At 35.1% G+C, this 12500-nt stretch overlaps 1 long non-coding RNA gene and 1 pseudogene across 1 annotated transcript in view; one reads left to right on the top strand and one right to left on the bottom strand.

Annotated features, from left to right (window-relative positions):
* Positions 1-12500, bottom strand: part of LOC145303660 (uncharacterized) — a 454290-nt gene that overhangs the window by 92347 nt on the left and 349443 nt on the right. The window lies entirely within an intron of this gene.
* Positions 398-523, top strand: LOC145240464 (U2 spliceosomal RNA; annotated as a pseudogene).

Here is a 12500-nt window from a genome sequence, read left to right as displayed (position 1 = left end):
CCATCTGTTCCGGCAGATACTGCAAGCAAAGGCCAGATGTGGGGGAAACCCCACACACCTGACCTTTAACCAGCTCCCATTTCCCACCTCTCGGGAGCTGATCCCCTTTTTCCCTTCCCCCTCCCTTCACTCCTCACATTAAAAATCGGCCTTGTGCCTAATTTGCTCGGTGGGGGAGCAAATAAATACCATCTGTTCCGGCAGATACTGCAAGCAAAGACCATATGTGGGGACAATCCCACATATATGACCTTGGTCAATGTAGGGGCAACCCTTCATACCAATTGTCACTATCCAGCTCACCTACTCACCGGGGAGTTGGTCCCTAATTCCCCTTCACTCTTCACATTAAAAATCGGCTTTGTGCCTAATTTGCTGGGTGCGGGAGCAAATAAATATCCTTTCTGGGCCTTTTGGCCAAGATCAAAGTGTAGTATCTGTTCTTATTACATACTGTACTTATTGCGATATAAAGTGGGGGATTACTTTTCTGTATTAATTTAATGTAAAATGATCACCCACTTTACAACCAGTCAGTCTCAAATCCATTCAAGTCATTCTCCAGATCATTCAAGTTGTTTTTAAAGGATTCCAGTTATTTTTTAAGCATTCAGATCATTCTTAAGGTCATTCAATTCATCCTTAAGTTCATTAACGTCATTCTAAATCATTTACTTTTTATTTATTTAAGACATTTCAGCCCATTGTTCGGTTATTTTAGTTTATCTTTAAGAATTTCATGTCAATCCTACATTCACACATTCATTCATTACACGAGAGCACGGTCTTGTTTTTATTGTCTTGACTCTCGAGTATATATCCGACACAGACACAATTAATCAACCGAGAACCACATCACTCTATAGAAGAGCATATAAGATATAAACGGATATATACTCGAGAGTCAAAACAATGGAAAGAATATGCTGTTTGTTATAGCTCTAGTAATATAATAAAGATGAACAAGAACGAAAAAATTACCGATTCCTAGATTTAGACGTGTCAACAATTCATATGATGATGATCAAAGAGGCAGAAAAACGAAGCAAATGCACGGAACTTTTGATGGATTTGAAAGGAATATAAAAATATAAACAAAATTATCGTAATTCCAATAATTATATTAAAAAAAAATATTATTCGTTGTGTCCGTTTTATTATAACAACTTCAGATGAGTTTTAGAATCAGTTTCCAAACAATATAAGCATACAATTCTGTAGAGTATTACATCTTAATGCGAGTGATGAAAGTTATTAGTGGTACTTATTTCATTTTGCAATTTCTCGATTAATAATTATATTAAATAATTACTCGATTTATCTTATTTTGTGTGTTTATGTTTATACAATTTTTGGATATATTTAAAATTAAGAAGTTTACTAATATCACAAAGAGTCCCTTCCCCGATAAGGAAAAGAAAACAGCTGCAGCAGAGAGGCTAATTTTATACGCCATCACACAATAATGTTTATATAGTGTGACATTTTCATAAATAAACATTAAACAGAATATTCGAACATGTCATTTCCAACTTGTGTGCGTGTGTTATCAGCAGTTAGCGAACAATAAACAAAACAAGTCTATTTACATACGTGCACAGTCGCTGGTCTTTCATCCTCCGATCGCCGTTTTCCCCCAGTTTTGACCGTTTATCACTTCATGGTTGTCATCTTCTGTTTAACTCAAGACAAATTTACTCATGCATGGGAACACAATGGAAATTTGCTGGTGTTTCAAAGGTTTTATTCAGAGAGTGTTCTCTTTGTGGAGGGGGGGGGAGACGACGTGAATTATTTCTTACTTAATTTTATTACTAAGTCTTAAGATGGTCAACATAGTGGCAGAGTCTCGATGCGGTATCCACTTAGAGACTCTCTACAGTTTTAGACGCATCTCGCCTCTCTCGCTTACCGGTTTCGACTGCATCGAAGCTGTCTTTTATCCTCCGAAAACGGGACGCTCTTTTTTATATATTATCAACCGACAGCTGCATTTCTAACCCGTTTTTTTTCCTGGAGAAGTAACCCTTGATATCCTTGCTTCAATCACACCAGTCTATTTCCGTTTGACGCCAGGTTGTCCTGACATGCACTTATGTAACTGTGATTGAGACTTACCCATTCACTTATAATGGACTCTTCTAATTATTATAAAAAGCCCGAAGGTGAATAATCTCGAGTGAAATTGTCACAATACAATGCAAGACATGTAGACTGTCTAACTTAACAGGCAGAAAATGCCGACAACCTTTCTTTTTGTTATTACTTTCTTGTATAATACATTGTTTTTAACTAAACCTTTTGTTCGCGTCTCTATTTATAACCTTTCCTAGGGCCATGGCAATAACACTCGCCGAAATTTATACTAGTTGCCATAATTTCTGCCTACTGACATGCTATAACAATAGTTTCTTATTAGTGATAGCTTATTGCAGCATATAAGATATCTAATTATTATAACAGTAAAATGTATTTCGAATAGCATCTTTATGGCAACTGGATATGTGCTATTAGAACCATAATCGATATCTGTGAGTATAGAAATGTGCGTATTACTAAACAATCCAAATCTAAGACCTGCTTAATTCTATTCCGTTATCGTTTTTGGTTGCAAACTTAGTATTCAAGCGATCCTTATAACACGCGCTTCTCGAAACCGAAAATAAGGCTGGATTTGATTGACAGTTTTTAAAAGCTAACGCACTATAATTCTGACCTTTCAGACTTTGATCGCGTGATATTTACATTATCTTCCCTAAGCTTTTAAGCGTTTTATTAGCTATCAGGTGAATCGCCCGTCTACATCGTATTTTCTCTAAAAAAAAAAAAGAAAAAAGAAAAAAAAAAACACAATTTCAAAACTTTTCATGGGACGTCATCAAACAATTATTTATGTTGAGTAATAACTATTATCTGACCCGTTGCTCATGGGGGGGTATAAATCGAATTCATATTTACTTGCCTTTCTACGAGGGCAGTGTTAGGCGTAAGATCGGGTTTAAATGTGTTAAGATGGATTTCTCTGTCACTGAGTTAGACAGAAAAGATGAAGTGAACTTTCGGAACGAATGAAACACATTTTCTCATATATATATATATATATATATATATATATATATATATATATATATATATATAAGAAAAAAGAAATTAATACTGTAAGTTGAACATTACAATTAAATTTATTAATCGATAGAATACCCCCCAAAAAGACAATTTACAAAGTCCTTATTCAACGGAGTTTCAAAGAATGCTATTCTTGCTATTCTTCTCATCAGAGGACAGAAAGAAATCAGCAAAATATATTTGTAGCAATGCTAGAGTTTGCTTAAATGAAAAATGCTACCTCAAAACACACACACACACACACACACACACACATATATATATATATATATATATATATATATATATATAAACTAGTAGGCGTTGCTCGAAAAATCTTTCATTTTTGCCCCCATACCTAACACTATATGACACCATGTATGACGTCAGTTTCTATGATATATATATATATATATATATATATATATATATATATATAGATATATATAGATATATATATAGTATACAATGATATGACGTCATCCATGACGTCATTGCAAACAAAACCACAGGAATACTGATATATATATATATATAGTCATAAATTGTAAAGATGTACACGTCCTTTAAAAACAACGAGTGAAAAATGTAGATGTCAAAAATAATAAAAAACAAACAGGCCATAAGATTGCATATTATACCATCAGATAAATAAGGAGAGAAGAAGGTAAAATGGAGAGGAAATACTCTTGAAACTATCGCATTTCGAAACTGAATGCTTTTCATCTCATTTAAACTTCAAATAAAAGCTGGGTTAAGAACATGTAGATTAGAAATGAAAAAGAAACAGTAAAGAATAAAACATACGTAAATAAGAAGATAAATAAAAAATAAAAAAAGAAGTATAGAAATAAATATTAGTAAGAAAATATAAGATGACTAAAATAATGGATGCCATTTATAAAGATAAGATAATAAAAGAAAAAAAGGTAGAAAAGAAAGACGAGAAGGTAAAAGAACAATAATATATATATATATATATATATATATATATATATATATATATATATATATATATATATATAAAAGTGAAAATGTCTGTGTATGTGTGTGTCTCTGTCTGTCTGCATACATTTCCTACAAAATAACTCTGTCAATTTTCGGTCTACAAACTCGAAATTTGACATAAGAGGTACTGATATTTGGGAAAATCTTTTTAGTCGATATTCTGCCAGAAAAATGTGGTTATTAAGGGGTCAAAGTTCAACGATTTGACCTTTGAAAACTCTACATAACTCCTCCGCCAATTTTTGGTGTAAACACCTGAAATTTTAGGTATAGGTTCTTTGGTCATGGATCAAACTTTATAATTTGATTTGAGCTCAAAACAATAAATGCTAAGGGATCATCATTGAGGTCAAAGTTTTTGAAAAATTGGCCTCTACGGTCTCTACCAAATTACTCAGCTAATTTTTGGTCTAAATATTTGAAACTTTACATGAATTATATTCACACTTGGGCAAGCTTTTTAATCAATTTTGGCCGAAATTTTGGTTGCCAAGAGGTCAAAGTTCAAAAGATTTTACATTTGCGGTCTCTAGCAAACTATTAAGCCAATTTTGAGTCTAAGCATTTGAAATACCTAAAAGGTCTTCAGACATGCAGCAAGGATTTTAATCAGTTTTTGGGCGAATGTTTCGCTGCCCAGTGGTCAAGGTTGAAAGAGTAGAACTTTGCAGATTCTCCCAAACTTGGGTCTAAACAATTGAAATTTAAGATGTAGATTACTTGGACAAGGGTCAAACATTTTAATTTGATTTAAGCCCAAAATACTAAATTTTAAGGAGTCAAAATTGGAGTCAAATTTAAAACAATTGACGTCTGCGGTCCTTACCAACGTTTCTCTATGGTAGTTAAGGAAACATATAACATAGATAGGCATTACCGTACATATGCACACTTTTTAATATATACATATGCATATAAATTATGAACAGTACATAGGTCCCGAGCGAAGCCGGGGTGAACTTGTAGAGGAAAAGTTTAAGTGAAATTAAATCTCTTTGCCCCAAACAAAATAAAAAAAAAAGGAATAAAACAAAATGACACCTCCTGGTTTAAAATTTATTTTTTACAAAAACAATAAGATGAATTAGCAAAGGTCCGATCAGCGAAAGTTCTTGCGAAGTCATTATTATTAGAATGTTAGATGAAAGTCCTCCGTGGAATTAATAAGCTTAGAAGGTAAAAGTCTTGGGTGAAAATAATGTCCTTATTTTAAGGTTGGTGTTTTAACCGGCGAAGTTCGCCTTATTTAAAAGTCCCGCGAGGAAAGTAATTCGTGAGGAAAGTAATTCATTGTTATTAATTAGAAAATGTGCGTGTGTGCATAAGTGATTTTTGAGTGCCCGTGTGGCGTGTGTAATTATGGTTTTGACGGCTTTGACAGCGACGATGTTATGAAAACGAGAGACATGTTCTCGTGTGACGTCGAAGCGAGAAAGAGGGGGGGGAAGAGAAGAAAGAATGTTTGATGCGTTCTTATACATTTTACACCGGCTCCAAAACAAGATTGCTACTGCTGATATTTTGGTTTTTGGAAAAGCGTTAAAAAGACAATCTTCTAATCAATCTTTTAATCGGTGTTCGGCCAGAAATGTGGCTGATAAGGGGTCAAGGTTCAACGATTAAACCTTTGAGAACTCTACCAAACTCCTCCGCCAATTTTGGGTCTAAATACTTGAAATTGTAAATGTAGGTTACTTGGACATGGGTCAAACATTTTAATTTAATTTGAGCCCAAAACAATAAATGTTAAAGGGGTGACAATTGGGGTCAAAGTTAAAAACAATTGACATCTGTTGTCTCTTTTCTCTATGGTAGTTAAGGAAGCCTATTACATAGAAAGGAATTACTGTACATGTTCACACTTTTTAATATATACATATGCACATAAAGTTATGAACAGTACATAGGGCCCGAGCAAAGTCGGGCTGAACTGCTAGTCTATATATATATAACAATGAAAATTTCTGTGTATATCTCTGTCTGCCTGTCAGACTGTGTACATTTCTCTACACAATGACTCAATTTTCGATCTGCAGACTCGAAATTTTACATAAGGGGTATTGATATTAAGGAAAAACTTTTTGATCGGTTTTCAGCCAGAAATGTGGCTGTGAAGGGGTTGAAGTTCAACGATTTGAAATTTGACAACTCTATCAAACTTCTCCGCCAATTTTTAGTCTAAACACTTGAAATTTAGATATGGGTTATTTGGACATGGATCAAACAGTGTAATTTGATTTGAGCCCAAAATAATAAATGTTAAAGGGGTCAAAATTAGGTCAAAGTTTAAAATATTTACATCTGAGGTCTCTACCAAATTACTCAGCCAATTTGTAGTCATTTGTAGAAATTTTACATAAAGTATTTAGACTTGGTCAGGCTTTTTAATCGGTTTTTGGTTGCGAAGGGGTCAAAGTTCAAAAGATTTGACCTTTGCGGTCTCTTCCAATCTATTTAGCCAATTTGGAGTCTAAACATTTGATATCATAAATAACGGATATCCAGACATGCAGCAAGCTTTTTAACCAGTTTTTGGGCAAATGTTTCGCTGCCAAGAGGTCAAGATTGAAAAAGTTGACCTTCGCAGACTCTACCAAACTCCACCGCCAATTTTGGGTCTAAACACTTGAAATTTTAGATGTAGATTACTTGGACATGAGTCAAGTATTTTAATTAAATTTGAGCCCAAAACACTAAATGTTGAAGGGTCAAAATTGGGGTCAAATGAAAACATTTTTACCTCTGCGGTCCTTACCAACCTTTCTCTTTTGGAAACCTATTATAATAGAAAGGCATTACCGTACATATGCACACTTTTTAATATATACATATGCATATAAAGTTATCAACAATACATAGAGCCCGGGCAAAGTCCCGCTGACCTGCTAGTATGGCTATAAAAGTGAAAATGCCTCTTGTGTCTTTCCGTCTGTGTACATTTTCCTACACAATAACTCTGTCAATTTACATTCTACAGACTCGAGATTTGACATAAGTGATATTTAGATTTGGGAAAATCTTTTTGATCGGATTTCGGTCAGAAATGTGGCTGTTAAGGGATAAAAGTTTAACGATTTGATCTTTGAAAACTCTACCAAACTCCACCGCCAATTTTTAGTCTAAACACCAGAAATTTTAGATAAATTTGATTTGAGGCCAAAACAATAAATGTTGAGGGATTAAAAATGTGGGTCAAAGTTTTAAAAAATAACCTTTGCGGTCTTTACCAGCTAATTTCTAGTCTAAACGTTTGAAATTTTACATAAAATCTATTTAGACATAGGGGAAGCTTTTTAATCGTTTATTTGCTAAAAAATTGGCTTCCAACGGGTCAAAGTTCAAAAGATTTTACATTTTGCATTTTTTAGCACACTATCAAGCCAATTTTGTGTATAAACATTATAAATTTTACATAAAGGGTTCTCAGACATGCAGCAAGCTTTTTAATCAGTTTTTGAGCGAAAATTTGGTTGGCAAGAGGTCAAAGTTTACACAGTTGATCCTTGCAGTCTCTACCAAACTTCTCCCTCAATTTTGGGTCTAAACACTTGAAATCTTAGATGTAGGTTACTTAGACATGGATCAAACTTAATAATTCAATTTGAGCCAAAAATACAAAATGTTAAGGGGTCAAAATTGAGGTCAAAGTTTTGAAAAATTTGACGTCTTCGGTTTCTTCCAACTTTCTCTATGGTAGTTAAGGAAACCTATTATATAGCAGGCATTACCGTTCTTATTAACACTTTTTAATATATACATATGCATATAAAGGTTTAACAGTACATAGGGCCCCTCCGTATTTATCTGCAGATGCAGAAGTGGCACGGGTTTCAATTTGAAATGTGCTTATGTTTACTGATAAACAACTTAGATTATTACATTTATTATAGGACTATTTCATTTGTATATCTACATTTGACCAATAAATGTTTTCTTTGGATTTTCTTTGGATTTTACCACTTTTCCAAATTTTTCTTCATTGAGCCTGGACTTCATTTAGAGCATCTTCTTAATCTATATATTTCTGTATTATTATCGACTTTTATACAAATATGACTTCTCTCATAATTTGTAGTCTTCAATTTATGTGCTCACCAGCAAAATTATAGCTTGTCTATGAATGTTATTTTGCTAGCTATTTTCCTCTGAGGATAAGAGCCATTTTTGGAAACAATATGGAATAAGAAAAATTGTAACTTTTTAACTTTATTCTTTATGATAATAATAAATTGTTGTAAATTTTAATTTACAGTTTAAATAAAATTTCTTACACACACCGATATATCTATCTATATGTATGTATGATTATATATATGTGTGTATATATATATATATATATATATATATATATATATATATTTAAATTTTATTTTTTTATTCAATTTTCACCCCAAACAAGGCACAGTGCCACTTTCAAGCAGGGGGCTACTATTAGGGACTTAATTAGCGGGGTCATTATGAAGGGAGAAGAGTAGAAAGATGTTTGTTAACATTACACCTGAACTTCTGCATATAATTGCAGTTGGGAAAGCAGAATCCCGGGAGGGAGTTCCAAAGACCTGCAGTTCTGGGGAAGAAACTATTGGAGTAAAAGGCTTTCTTGCACCTAGGGATCTCTACTGTAAAGGGATGAGACTTAGTAGCGTGTCGGGTTTGTCGGGGGTAGTTACGTCGGGGAGGTACAAGTGTTTGCAGTTCGTCAGAGCATTCACCATTAAAGTATTTGTAGAACAGGCAGAGGGATGCAACATCTCGTCGATGGGACAGAGGTTGAAGCCTAGATGACAGTTCAGGACCTATCAGGTTGGCGACTCTCTTTTGAACCCTGTCCAGGAGCGAGAGACAAGCAGCAGATGCACCAGCCCAGATGTGACAACAGTACTCCATACATGGGCGAATGGTTGCCTTATAGAGGTATAGGATACTGTCAGGCGTAAGTAGTTTTCTAGCACGGTAGAGGGAGCCAACCTTCCTTGCAGCAGCCCTGGCAATGCTCTCAATGTATCTATTCCAGTTCATATTCCCTGTAAACGTTAGGCCGAGGAGTTTAAAAGAAGTACTTTCAGGCAATGTGTTCTTGGCCATTGCTATTGGTGGTAGAGAAGGTTTCTTGTAGTTATTGAAGGAAACAAGCTTAGTCTTAGCAGCATTGAATGTGACCAACCATTTTTGTCCCCATTCCACTATGGATTGGAGGTCATCCTCTAGTGTTTCTGCCATTTCCTTGGATATGTGTTCATTTGTTTTCCCCTCATATCTGTTATAGAGAGTGGTGTCATCGGCAAATATACCCATTTCCGAAACAATTTTATCAGGGAGGTCGTTTATGAATATCAGGAATAATAGAGGTCCAAGGATAGACCCCTGAGGTACTCCCGCATTTATGTCATATTGTTTGGATGTACTTCCGTTGAGGACAACTTTGATTTTTCTATTACTTAAGAAGGATTTAATTACATTATGAATTCTTCCAGTGATTCCATATGATCTAATTTTCCTTAGAAGACCATCGTGCCATACCCTGTCAAAAGCCTTAGATATATCAAGGGCCACCGCTCTACCCTCCCCTGTTTTATCCAATGAACGGTATATACGTTCAGAAACTACAGTTAAGATATCTGCTGTTGAACGGGCTTGCCTGAATCCATATTGTTTGTCAGTCAGGAGTTTAGCAGCTGTTAGGTGCTGGACTAGGGCTGGATTAACTAAGGACTCAAATATTTTAGCGAAAAGCGGGAGGAGGCTAATGGGGCGATAATTTAGTGGGTGATATATATATATATATATATATATATATATATATATATATATATATATATATATATATGATTGCTGCATACTGAGTTCTCTCTATCTCGTCGTCCATGCCATCTTAGATGACTCTGCAGTCCTGCCACAGATTTTCACATCTTGAAGCAGATATAACATACAAATTGAGCAATTTCTACTGAGTTGACTTCCTCTGGAGGTTGAAGGGTATTTTTATGAACAATCATATGTCTTCTCAAACCAGCAGCAGACTTGCAAACCTTGCTGCATATTAAACAGATCGTTTGGTCCAGACCAATAGGTACAAAGTTTTCCTGAACAGGAGTTCTCGTTGACTTAGCCAACTTTTGACACGCACACACACAAACACACACATACATAAATTGTTGTTATGTATTTACCTCTAACTGGTCTGCCACATATGGACCAACTATTCTGGGTGACAGGACGAGATTGAAAGTCACTCATACCTTTAAATATCTCGGGATAGGCTGCGTAAAAATGGAACCTCAGCTGCTGAAATATCCCACAGAATAGTCCAGGCTAGTGATGTTTTTGGTAAGCTTGAAAAACAGGTTTGGTCGAATATAAGAATCAGTGTAGAAACAAAGATCAGTGGATATGAGGCGTGTGTCCTGACTCGTTTACTGTATGCATCAGAAACTTGGACTACATATCAAAGGTATGTTAACTTTTGGAAAAGTTTCATTAAATGTGCACCCGTAGAATACTGAACATCAGTTGGAGGTCCTATACTCCTGACACTGCTGGCCTTAACAATTAAACTGCTGTAGCATAGAAATGAGGATTCGTTCAAAATCAAATGCGTTAGACTGACCACTTACTGAAGGTTTACAGATAATAGGGTAGAAAAACAACTGTTTTATGGTGAGCTTTCCATAGGAAAGAGACCGCAGCATAAACCTACGAAAAGGTTTAAGGATGTATGGGGGGATGAGGCTAAGCACAAATTGCTGGAGATTGTTATAAACGACTGGAAAGTTCAAACTACAGATCGAAATAAAGGATTTAGAAAATTTGAGGCAAAGCGTCTGATAATTATACGGTATTAAAACGTGCCCTTAGAAAGCAGGATGAATCCGCAATTCCTTCAGAATTGAAAAAAGAAGTGAAATGCACAATCTGTGGCAAATTTCTTCTGTCTAAAGCTGGTTTAGTAAACCATGTGACGTCACACAATGTCAGGCATGACCAACAAATGAGGCTGTGCTGCTTCTTATACCACACAAGTACTGCAGCAAGCGTTTTCACAAGACTCTCAAAGGTGCATAGTGAAGTCCTACAACAAATACTGGCAAGTTCCCCTGTCGCTACTTTGAAAGATTTTGCAAGAGTGTAGTTGATTTAAAGAGCCATCTATGTGCGCATGGACGCTACGCGTTAATCTGAAGGGATGACAAGCTTCTTTCAAGCAATAGAAACCATCATATAATCACTCATATGGTACACAAGTCTTGCTTATTATTACCTGGCCTGAATCTGAAGAATCGAGTCATTACCAAAACAAAATCTTTTCGTATGACCATTGCAAAGCACTTTGCTTTCTCCGTATGACTAACATCAAGCGGAAGTTCAATGAATCGAGTTACCTTCCAATAAATTCCCATCCGTGGAACACATTATCACGTGCTTGCTTACTTGCAGGCTTCAACACTGTTGGTTTAAAATCTAATAAGAACAAATACTTGTCATAAATCGCCTTCAAATATTTTTCATTTCATTCATCATTTTCGATCCTCCTATATTATTCCTAATCATTCACCTGGCATTTATCTTTTATCCTTGAGGAATTTTTAGCCTTACTAATTGATGTGTCGTTAATCACAAATACTAAGCATAAAAATTCCAAATGAGAGTAATAGTACGAATAAACTAGATGATGTCAATTATCAATCTCCATCTATAAATTTCTGAAACGTTAGAATAATAACTACAAGAAGGTTTGGAGGTCTGTAATGAATCTTATGTGTTTCGGTATTTGTTTTTACCCATCTACATTTAGCATACTGTAATACTTACTTCCCCCTTTTTAGGAGTACTTTTAACAGTTTTAAAATAAATAATCGCACTTGACAGTCAATTATCATCATGTTTAGCCCCAACAACGGCAAACATCTTTAATCGAAGCTGATGCTGAAATATCTTTCTGCCGCCAAAGTACATTCAAGAACACGTATACGATTAGCCTCTTCGGCACCTTTCTCTATCAATCTGTCTGAAGAGGTTGTATTTTAGTCTGATTATTTTAGTTTGAACAAAAGGCGTCATTTTATTCCTGTTAAATTTGGCCCGAATGTGGCTGAGAGCCAAGAAAAGAAAGTAGGGTCGGTTGCGCTCAGAACCAAAACAAGGGGGAATCTGTATACCGAAAAAATCAGCATTTATAAATTCAAGTAAAGATAAGATTTAAAACCGGATGACTGATGTAAACAGAAACATGCAGAGAGGTTTATTACAATAAAGTTGTGCAGATTGTACTTAGGATTTTACGTCCCCTTGGAACTTTGGGACTAAATGGGGGGGGCAAATGCTGAACTTAGTCATTTTTATGCGTCGTTCACTGTGCACTCAAGCATGCTTCACTTGTTTTATTTAAA

Source organism: Euprymna scolopes, chromosome 19 (assembly GCF_053919585.1).
Source record: "Euprymna scolopes isolate OS-2025 chromosome 19, ASM5391958v1, whole genome shotgun sequence".
Lineage (NCBI taxonomy): Eukaryota > Metazoa > Mollusca > Cephalopoda > Sepiida > Sepiolidae > Euprymna > Euprymna scolopes.
Note: the sequence above shows the minus strand (reverse complement) of the source record. Positions and strands in the feature narration are given on the sequence as shown.